The 11,384-nt window shown below is 43.0% G+C and overlaps 1 long non-coding RNA gene across 1 annotated transcript; it reads left to right on the top strand.

The window, feature by feature from the left end:
* The first annotated feature begins 6,804 nt into the window (after window positions 1-6,804).
* LOC310825248 lies at window positions 6,805-10,970 on the top strand. The gene is made up of 3 exons (XR_014555193.1): window positions 6,805-6,938; window positions 8,629-8,691; window positions 10,782-10,970. It is a non-coding gene; the product is annotated as an uncharacterized lncRNA (long non-coding RNA).
* The last annotated feature ends 414 nt before the right edge of the window (window positions 10,971-11,384 follow it).

Below are 11,384 nucleotides of genomic sequence, written 5' to 3'. Positions count from 1 at the left end.
CACTACTTGACGGCATAGATGGGTGGAACATTATCAGCAAAAATTCATTTCTTTTTTGATTACTGTAATTGAAACAATTTTATTTTGAGATCCAAAATTATGGATCCTCTTATATCAGGAGAATTAACTAAGCAGCTCTTCTGATCAGAAAACTATTTTTGGGTTGATCCTTCACATTTCACACACACAAAATGTCAGAAAACAGGTGCATAGAACTAGATCTCTTTGAGTTATACACAAATTTGGTTCCCCTGAGATTGTAAAATACAAAATGATACAGCTGCTGAAGCTTGATCTCACAGAGTAGCTGCAGAAGAGCTGAACAGATGTGTTTGGAAGCTAAATTCAGTCCAAATATTGGTAGGCAGGGCTCTTTCCTGCTTAACAGACAAGCCCAAATCCATGCTAGTACTATTTGATATTACTGGTGACGGGTTGTGCCAGAAAGTCAGACAGGTCTCTAGGATATTGCAAAGATGAACTGGCAAGTAGTGGTATAATGGAAGGGGAACACACGCGCGCGGGGGGGTGGGGGGGGCTCCAACACCTTTGAAAGAGAAAAAGCTCCCAGAGTACCAGGGAAATTGATGGACTTTCCTTCTTCTGGGAAGTGAATGTCGTGATAATAGGGTTTTCTAAGTCTACTAACCTTTAAAACATAGTAGCACAGAGGAAGATAGAGAATGAGGCCAGTTTACAATTCTATGAGCTTCTGTGTATAGTCCTAAACAATACTTTTCTTCATGGCTATCATCAGCTACAGAATGTCATATCGTCATTTTAGGCACCATTTTATAATGGATCCTGAGTTATATGGTTCGGAAAGAAGACATGATGATATAGGCATATTCCCAAAGGCATATTCCTCGCTATTTGTAACAGATGAGCCTGGGAAGCTCTGTGCTCCGAAGATGAAAATGTGGTTATTTTATAGATTGACAGAATATAGCTCTGTGCTCTGAAGACAAAAAATACAATTATTTTTGTTTGATAGAAAGTAGCAGGGTGGTCTATGGATTCCCTTGTGATTGATCTGAGAGCAATCAACCATCATGGCGCCATCTGCGCTATACATTTAAATCAGTATCATATCACTTTAAAATGTCATGGCTTCTCCAAAACGATTCTGGAAAGTGTAATTTGTTAATGCAAGTTCTTAGGAGTTCCCTATTGCCCCTCCCGACAGAGGTACAATTCCCAGGGTTCCTTGGGAAGAGAGTTTGTATCCTGAGACTTGTAGCTCTGTGGCAATTTTGCATTGGATACAAGTCTGTATCTCCAAGAGGGCTGATACTACACTTTCCCTAGGCAATCCTCTCTCCTGTTCTTGCAGCAGCTAGGATTTCTTTCCTTTAACTCAATGTTAAATCATTTGAAAAGGGGAAAGAAAAAGGATGTCTCCAGGCTTTGTCTGAAATATACTTTATGGTACATGTGGAAGAAACACAGCGCTGTTGGGAGTCACTATGGCAGTGATTCAAAATTTCAAAATATTTACTTGCAGTTCTGTTCCTATGTCATCAAAGGCCCACTCTAGGGAAAGTGAAAGTTCAAAGACTTCTTCCCTTTTATGTAGCCTAAATGTTGTTAAGCTTAAATTCCATTTCAAATAGGTCTCTCAGCAGTATTTTTTATTTTATTTTTAAAATTCATATACCATCCTTCTGAAGATCACAGGGTGGTTCAGAACATAAAAAACAAAACAAAATGAGAACATAAAACATATAAAAACTAAAAACAAAGCAATACCCCCCCCGCCTCCCAAAGACACATGAGGAAGCCCACATTGAACGTTCCATGGGGTTGAAGAGCACGCTCCAAACATCACCCTTTGGAAAAGACTATCCAAGTAGGACGAGAACTACTGGAAAACAGTGCCACCCCCCCACCCCCAAAGATAGTCGCTCCAAAAGGATATCATGGTTGATGGTATTAAAAGCCACCAAGAGATTGAGAATTAATAGGGACACATTTCCCCTGCTTCCTTCCCGACAGAGGTTATTAAACAGGGTGGCCAAAGCAGTTTGTGCCAAAACTGAACCTAAACCTCGATTGAAATGGATCTAGAAAATCAGTTTCCTCCAAGAGTGCCTGAATCTGATCTGTGACAACCCACTCAATAACTTGTCCAAGAAGAGACTGGCAACTGGATTTTCCAAAACCAGGGAGGGTTTCTTGAGGAGTGATTTTACCACTCCCTCCTTAAAGCATGCCAGTACCCTCTCACAAGGAGGTAATAATCACCTGCCTGGCCCAGTCAGCTGTCCTCGCCCTGCTACATTTTATCAGCTAAGAGGGGCAAGAGTCCAGAGCACAAGCATTTACCCTGACTGATCCACATACCTTGTCCCCATGCTTGAGCCTTACCAACTGAAACTCATCCAACACAGAGAGGTGGATGGTAAACCAACAGAATCTCTAATCTGTTCTGATTTACCAGTACCAAACACACCCTTTAGACCAGGGGTCAGCAAACTTCTTCAGTAGGGGGCCGGTCCACTGTCCCTCAGACCTTGTGGGGGGCCAGACTATATGTTGCCATGATTATGACCTGCATTTTCTTTGGCAAAAACTCTTATTGGGACCAACCCCAACGTTGCCCAAATGTGATTTTTTGGGGGGTGGGGGTGGGGAGTGTTCCCTTATACACCCACACTGCTTCCTTTGTGTTTTACGCGTTGACAGTTATTATTTATCTCGTAAGGTGGGGGGGGTAGGGAAGCGTACCATTCCTGTCAGCCCTGGAGAGTGTGTGTGCATGCGTGGGTGAAGGGAAAAGCCATTGGCCACGCTAAGCCAGGCTGGTGCCGCTCAAGCAAAAATGTTCTTTTACCCGTGTGAGGGAAGAGGAGGCAGCGGTGGCTATTTACCTTTCCATGACTCACACCGTGTAGCTAACAAGCGGCCTCCCCAGCAGAGAGCAGAACTGCTTCCGAGTGCAGCCACCCAGGCGCTCCCCGCTTCCTCTGGCGGGGAGCACCGCCGTCATAGACACTGGCAGGTGTTGCTCCCGAGGTGCCTCTGAGTCCCTGCCACCCCAACTGCCCTTCCTGAGGTCAGTTGCCAGCAGCTCCATGATGGAAATCCAAACTGTGGCTCCTTTTCCCTCTTCCCCACCCCCCACCCCAGAAGAAAAGACTGCTGTGCACGTGCGACGGACAGAGAAGGAACAGCCGCCCACCTCACTTTTGACCCCCAAGCCTGGCTGAGTCGCAAAAACAATCGTGCTTGTGTGCTATGCCGGCTGCCTGGATTCCCAGACCTTCCGCGGGCTGGATCTAGAAGGCAACTGGGTCTGATCTGGCCCACGGGCCTTAGTTTGCCAGCCCATGCTTTAGACATCCCCCACACACAATGGACGGATAGCCTGGAGAGAGAGATGGAATTGCTATAGACTACAGCAGAGGTCGGCAACCTTATTGAAGGATGGACAAGTTGATGCTCCGTCCATCGGAGGATGGGCCGGAGCATTGCGCATGTGTGCTCTTCCAGGCTGGAGGAGTGCGCATGCACAGATGCTATTTCCGGTGCTCCTCCGACCCGGAGGTGTGCCGGAAATAGCATGTGCGCATGCACATGGGCACTTCTCTGTCCCTCACACATGTGCACATGCTATTTCCGGTGCACATCTGGGTTGGAGGAGTGCCCATGCACATGCTCACACACTATTTCTGCTGTGGGTGGCAGTGGTGGGGGCCAGCAGGGGTCGCCATGGGCCAGTTACACAAGCCTTGTGGGCTGCTACCGGGCCATGGGCTTTAGGTTGCTTACTCCTAAGCAACTCCCCTTCCCTGACCCTCAAGCCTGCCCTGATGCTGTACCAGTATAAACACAGTCCTAAAATTTCAGATGATAAGCCAATCACCTTTCGGTATCCTGTGGCTTAATTGTTGGTACTATTGTGCAAAATACATGCATTTTGATGTCGTTTGAAATTGCTTATAAAAGAAGCAATAGCAAAAAAGCAATTATAAGAAGCTATCAGAGGTCTTCTGTTGAAAGCCCACTGCTTTCATTTCCTGTGTTTTAGACGGCACTCTCTCTCTCACACACACACATTTCCTTTTCACAGTAAAAAGAAAATCTTGTTTAGATGATCTATATCCCTCTAAAATCGTGCATACGTTTATTCTGTCTACCCAGAAAATCTTTATGTTTTGAATGGGAATTCTTTCAACACAGCTATTGAAAGAATATCTTTAAAGAGATGCTGTATAGAGAAGCTAAATAAATCGGTAATTCAGGCTGTAATCTTAAACACACTTATCAGGACGTACGCCCTGATTGAACACAGGGAGACCTGCTTCCAAGTAAATATGCACAGGATTGCACAGTTGATCACAAAAGCATTTGAACAATTCAACAATACTCTCCCCATCACACGAAGTGATTTTCTTTTCTTTACAGTATTCTTGTTTGGGTCATGCTTAGGTACACCATTCAACCATCTATCTTCAATTTCAAGGGATTTTGTACTGTGAGTCACTCAAGCTAACTTCATGATCAAAAGCTTTAAAGGAGATGTGATGTTCAAAATTGCTCCTATTTACATCCTTCTTTAAAGAGACGGAAGTGACTGGGGAGGTGGTGGTTCAATTTCAAAACAGCTTTGGTTCACAATCCATGTCAAGATGTCATTATTAAGGTTTTAAGGCATGGTCTCTAAAAAGAGCAGCTCACCATGGTTGGTAAAGTAAGAATTCAGGATATTTTAAATGGAGACATAGCAAATGTGAGCCTCCATGATTGGTTTAACAGTCAATCTCTTTTCCTAGGGAACTCTGGGAACTGTAGCTCTGTTTGGGGAATAGCAGTCTCCTAGCAACTACCAGCACCCTTAAACTACAATTCCCAGGATTCTTTAGGAGAAGCTATGACTGTTTAAAGTGGTAGGATAGAGGTATAGAACAGATACAGCCAAAAAGTGTTCCAAATGAACTAAAATTCAACAATAAAGGTACAGGCAATTAATATATGCAGAAATGACCCAGGACATCTTAAAAGCTCTGAAAGAAAATCCAAAAAGCGCACTCTCCCCACAGTGCAGAAATAGAATTAAATAAATTACATTTTCTGTCCTTCTGGAATGCCAGTAATTGCTTAGGTTAGTTTATACCACCCAACTTAATGTGAGGGCCTGTCCTGAACCCTTGGCCTACCCAGTGGTAAGTCAGAACATCAGGTCCCCAGCCCTGGGCCAATCTACATGTCCAAACCAAAGCACAGTCCTGCAGAGCTCCTAGGACATCTAAGTTGAGATCCATTAACACAGTCTGTTGAGCAGACCCTGCACCTCAGCTCTGCTGCCTTTTTGTACTTTGCATGCTGATTGCAGCATCTGGACTTGATGAGGCAGGTGACCCTCACCTGTTCGAAGCCTACTCTAGCTTTAAACACTAATGTGAGCACCTTTAGTTGGACCTGGAAAAGAACTGGCTCCTAATGCAGCTGTTTTAAAACACAGATTATATGTGATCTAAGTGGCACTTCAGCCAGTAGTCTTGCTGCTTCATTTTGGACCACTTGAAGCTTCTGAGTCATTTATGCACACTTTACCCATGCGTATTCATTTTTGTATGCATTAAGTGGCTGGAGAATTACACAGTAACATTCAGAGAAATGCAAATTTCAAAAGATGGCTGCATTTTGGGTCTAATGTTGTTTCAGGAAGTGTGTATTGGGTTTATCTTGAAATACTACCTGAAAATAATTTCTTCCCAATCCCTATTAATGGCTAATCTTGCTACTGCCTGACACCCTCAGACTACAGTTCTGACTCATGCATTCTTATACTCAATGAAATCACTGAAGCTTATGCAGATTCTAACTTTTAACAGTAAAGTCCTAAGGCCTTACCTCAGCAAGGGAGCTTGCCAGTTTCACTTCAGGGAACACTGAGCTGTCACCGATATTGAAATAAATGGGATATGCCCTTGTCTGAGCATGAGCCCCAGAGATGAACTGGTGATGCTTGGCAATAAACCTGTGCAGTCATGATTGCAGAGTTGCATTCATGTACAGCTCATTGATCAAATGAACATTTATGAGCATAACGATGCAAGAGTGCAATCCCAAATTTAAAAATCTTGTACTGGGATTATAAAACCTGATAGAAATTTAAAGCAGAGTTATGACAAGAGAGAGAGTGTGCATTAAAAGGTAAATCTGCGATTAAACCTGCAATTAAAAGGTAAACCTGCCAGTCAGAAAATCTCATCACCTCTCTATCTCCCTACTTTCCTAGTCAGCTTGGTTTTATTTTTCATAAAAGAAGTGGGGAGATTATACATACCATTTAACTTTTTTTAGGGGGGGGACTGACTGGAAAGTTGGAGACTTCCTGATGCACTTCAACACACCTTGTCAATGGTGTGGTCTGACCTAGAAATGTGAAAGTCTGTCCAAAATTAACCATATTCATCTCCTTTTTCAGGGTACACACAGAGGCAATGCACACTCCTACCTGGGGCATTCTGCTTACCCAGGTTTGGTGCCCTTTGTGGCAGGAGGTCACTGGAGGATTATTGGTATTTGGCAATACTTATGTTTATTTTTTATAATTGTTACAGAGGGGAAAGCTTAGCTTAAACATCAAAGTATATGGCACCTCAAATTTTCATTGGCCTCATAAACTTACTCAGGCCATGCTCAGTTCTGTCTCTTTCAGTCTCTTTTCACACAGAGATGTTCTTTGCTGTGGTGGAAGAACGTCTGACATTTGTCCCCTTTCAGGCATTTCCTAGCCATTCAGACAACTTAAGAAAAATGATCTAACAATTAGTTCCCATGGTAACACAGCACTAAGCTATTCATACGCTTTTGCCAAGTCCAAGGCTCTGGCTGGGTAGAATTGCCTCAGGACAACCCCTAGGAAAGTCCTGTTCACATAACTCTGATGGGAAATATTTAACACTCTTAGGCAGGTCACTGCTTCACAGGTCAGAACGGTTGGATGAAGTTTCTCAGTGGGAGATGGTGGTTAGAAGATAGTGGGAAATCTCTTGTGCTGTTGAACAAGAGACCTATCAGAGTTCATGGAAAGTGACAATTCCCTTCTACTGGGAAGAAGGAGGATGTGTGTGTGTGTGTGTGTGTGTGTGAGAGAGAGAGAGAGAGAGAGAGAGAGAGGAACCATTCAGCTGTGAAGCTCACTGGGGAAGCAGGTTGGTCCAAAGAAATGTGACAGTCCATCAGAAAACATGTGGTACCTTGGACAGCTCCAAGAGATCCTACTAGGACAGACTCCAAAGGTGTTGTCACGGCAGAGAGCTAGAGCTTCATGTAGGCTGACCAAATCTGGTTTGTGGTAGGCTCCATCTACCAGGAGGGCCTGGTTGGTTGGCTAGCTGGTTGGTTACAGTGTCCCAGCCTTATTTTGTAGTCTTTGACTTCTGAGAGGCTGGAGAGACACAGCCGGGACCCTCTTATCTTCTCATACATGTACACTACTTAGAAAAGTTTAAGTGGCTTATAAGTGTGTCATAACAACAGCAGCAGCAACATCATCTACTTTCCTTGAAGATCTGTAAGTAATGCAAATATTACAAATATGCCTCAAGTACAAAGGAAATCAAGCATGCTGCCCTTGAAAAACGTAACAATATCACCATGATCTAAAAATATAACCATACAGTTTGAAATCTATTAATTTTAACAACTGAGTTCATTAATTTAAGAGGTTTTTCACCCATTATATGTGAATGTAACATACCTTTTCTTGTCCTGGAGAATATCTAAGAGTGGATTAAACACATTTTCAGATATCTCCACGATGCCAGCAGGATATTTGTTTGTCTGCAGTTGACTTTACAAGAATAGTTTTGAGTCTTGAAATTAGGGGGAAGGAATGCTTATGATCATCAAGGCATTCTGCCAATGAAAATTTCAGATTGAGCTAAAAATGTCTTGTGCCCAGGTTTTTGCCTAATATAGGATGCCATTTTAATATAAGGGCTTCACGGATTATAACAGAATTAAATTTGAAAAGAAATATGATTTTTGATTTGGTGAGGTTTTCAGATGATCTCTTACTAGAAATGTATGAAATAAAATGTCTCAGTGAACCAGCAAAATAGCAAACTGACCACACCAAACCATGTACAATATATAACTGATTCATCCTACCCTATGGCATTCTTTTACACCCTCATTTACTGAGGAAATTAAGTGAAACACTGATAATCAGGGACGCAGGTGGCGCTGTGGGTTAAAGCCTCAGCGCCTAGGACTTGCCGATCGAAAGGTCGGCAGTTCGAATCCCTGCGGCGGGGTGCGCTCCCGCTGCTCGGTCCCAGCGCCTGCCAACCTAGCAGTTCGAAAGCACCTCCGGGTGCAAGTAGATAAATAGGGACCGCTTACCAGCGGGAAGGTAAACGGCGTTTCCGTGTGCGGCTCTGGCTCGCCAGAGCAGCGATGTCACGCTGGCCACGTGACCCGGAAGTGTCTCCGGACAGCGCTGGCCCCTGGCCTCTTGAGTGAGATGGGCGCACAACCCCAGAGTCTGGCAAGACTGGCCCGTACGGGCAGGGGTACCTTTACCTTTACCTTTAGGTGTATTTTTTTTTATAAAAAATCAGAGATAAAACATGTAGCTATTTTCATGTACCATATTCTACTTGTGTCTAACAGTGCAATCCTGTACATGTATACTCAGAAGAAAGGCCCATTGGGATTTATGGAGCTTACACCCAGGTAAGTGGACAAAGGTTGTAGCCCAATTCTTTCAATTATTGTTAAAAATATTTTTACACCATATTTTTATACTGTTATTTTCTTCATCTTTTTTAAAAAAATGAATATGAAGAAAGTTTATTTCCTTCTGCTTTATACTAGATTGAATCTTGTGTTCAGAAATGTTGCTGGCAAATTGCCTTTGCTGATGGATGTAGACTGGCTGAATATTCCACTTAGACCACCAATCCAGCGGCTCTTACCCATTCTGGGGATCTGCTGTTTACACACATTTCCATGCAAACAGCATGGGACTTTATTTAGTGGACAGGGAACTCTCTCACTTTCTTAATTGGTACAGATGTGGAAACACTGAACAATAATTTATTTTGAAAGAATTTACCTTTTTGCCATTTGCCTAGGAATCATGTTAAGCTTTTTGCATGCATTGAAATTATAACACACACAGTCTTTCGCATTCCACTCAACCCACATTGGGGGCAATCAGTTTCGGGTTTCGGCTATGATCCAGCCATGATCATAGCACATTTCATATAATTATACAAATGTCACTTGCTTTTCTTTCTCCATCAGGAGATGATTGGGTTGCTTGCAGCTTTCATAATTAAAACGCTTGCTTATTTTGATTGGCTTTAGAAAAAGAAGATAAAAGAATGCAGTGGATATACAATTTATGACCGATGTGTAAAGTTTCATGGGAAGAAAAATAGAAGTGAAACCTGAGGGTTTTTTATTATTATTATTCTTCCTTTAGTACTTCTTTTTTAAGAGCTTTGTACAATATGAGCTAAATATTTAAAGCATCATGTCTGCATGTTCAGTGATATTTAGGCAGAGAGCTTCCTGTGATCACAGGGTGGTGGTAACTTTGAAAGAATTATGCGTTCAACTGGTAAAGCAAAGGTATGCTTTGTATGCTGTATTTTTGTAGTAAAGTTTGGCACAAAGGCATGACATCATAAATCCATTTGCCCTAGATTTTCACCCCAATTGGAAGATGTAGTGGAAGCAGAAAGTGACTCTTCTACTTTCTGCATATATTCTTTGTTGCAATATATGTCTAATCCTGCATGTTTATGCCAGTGGACTTTAATGTCACTAAGAATGTCTTCCTGGTTTAAGGCCAGTGACTTGTTTTGAGAGTAAGTTAGTTGAATGTAGGTTCCATTGAAATCAGTGGGGTCAGCGGTGGATTTAGGCGAGTGCAACCAATTCTGTTACACTGGGTACAGAGCCTCCAGGGCCCTGCAAGGGACGCCACAACTACTATTTAGAATGGAGAGTGAGAGACAAGGGATGCCGAATGTTGCCATCACACAGGGTGCCACTGAAATGCGAGACCCCAAGGTCTGCCACTGGTGGGGTGTTCATAGGGATTTCAATGAGAACTAACACCAACCAGCTTAAGGTGACCTGTTTATTGAGCATTCACCCTGATTAGTTTGTTGGAAGGTTAGATCACCTTAGCTATTAGTGAGAATTCATCCTGATTTGTTTATGGAAATGTTAGATGATGATGGGTCCAGCAAGTGATTCCAGTACATTGTCCATCACTTCCTTTATTACAAAAAGTCTGAACTTTGGGGGAAGCAGATTTGTTGTGCAAGATCTCCCATTAAACTGTAATTGTGCAATCTGAATCTGCCACTTTGTGATTGAGTCCCACTCAAAAATAGTGACAGTTTGGAATTGCCCTAGTCTGGATATAACCCAGTATGTATACAAACTATAGTCCTCTGGTGGAGCCCTATTCCCCATACATCTTTTGCTATGCAGTTGCTGTTACATGCAGCCCCTCTGACTTTTGTCATCTTCCCAGAACCATCCTATTCTCTTGTGTTTTGAAGCTATAAATTGTTTAGCACACCACAATTCTCCAGAATTGCTTTTTGTTCTCCAAAGGATTCCTTTCTCCTTCCCCACTTTCTGAATGCCTCCACCCTCTTCTCCATTCCTGCCTCTCCTTCTCCCTCAGTCTTCCCTCCCTCTTCCTATACTTGCGAGCTCCCAACTGAATCATCACCTCTTTCACAAGCGTTCAAACGGACTCTTAAAAAAGTAATACTATGCTTCTCTTTTCCTCTTTAAAGCTCTTTCCCCTTCCTTCACTGAGCTGCACTGCAACATATTCCCTTCCCTCCATATCCCGTGAAGCCAGAAGCCATCCTGCAACTCACCCCTCCTTCTCTCCCAGCCTCTCTTCTGGGAAGCCTTTCATAGTGAACAAATGAAGCTGCTGTTTTATTATATTATTTCAATAAAACTTTAATTCCAGTAAATAGACTCATCTCTGTTGTTTGCCAAGTACCTTATGAGGGCATGCCACTATGCGGACTAAATGATTAAAGCATTACCCATGCTTGGCTTCCACGTAGTTTGGTTAGCATGCTGTTTTGGAGCAGCAATCCTGGAGTGACAGTAGCATGTCTTCTGGCAGAATGGAAATCACTTGCCCTAGCACAATGGTGGGGAACCAAATACAGTCCCTTCCCCAGGCCTTTCTGCCTCATCCTTGGGATTCTCTCTAGGCCACACATCCTCGCCAGACACCCCTCACTGGCACTGATCCACTTTGAGTGTTTTTGCCTTCTTGGAACGTGTAAAAATGCCTCGTGCTTATCTGGATAGGTCAATGTAGAAACTAGCCTACTGTACAACGTTAAATGTTTACATTCATTGCCTAGTTCACTTTT

Source organism: Podarcis gaigeae (genome assembly GCF_964106915.1).
Source record: "Podarcis gaigeae genome assembly, chromosome: 10".
NCBI lineage: Eukaryota > Metazoa > Chordata > Lepidosauria > Squamata > Lacertidae > Podarcis > Podarcis gaigeae.
The sequence above is the reverse complement of the archived record's forward strand: the minus strand, read 5'-3'. Positions and strand labels throughout refer to the sequence as shown.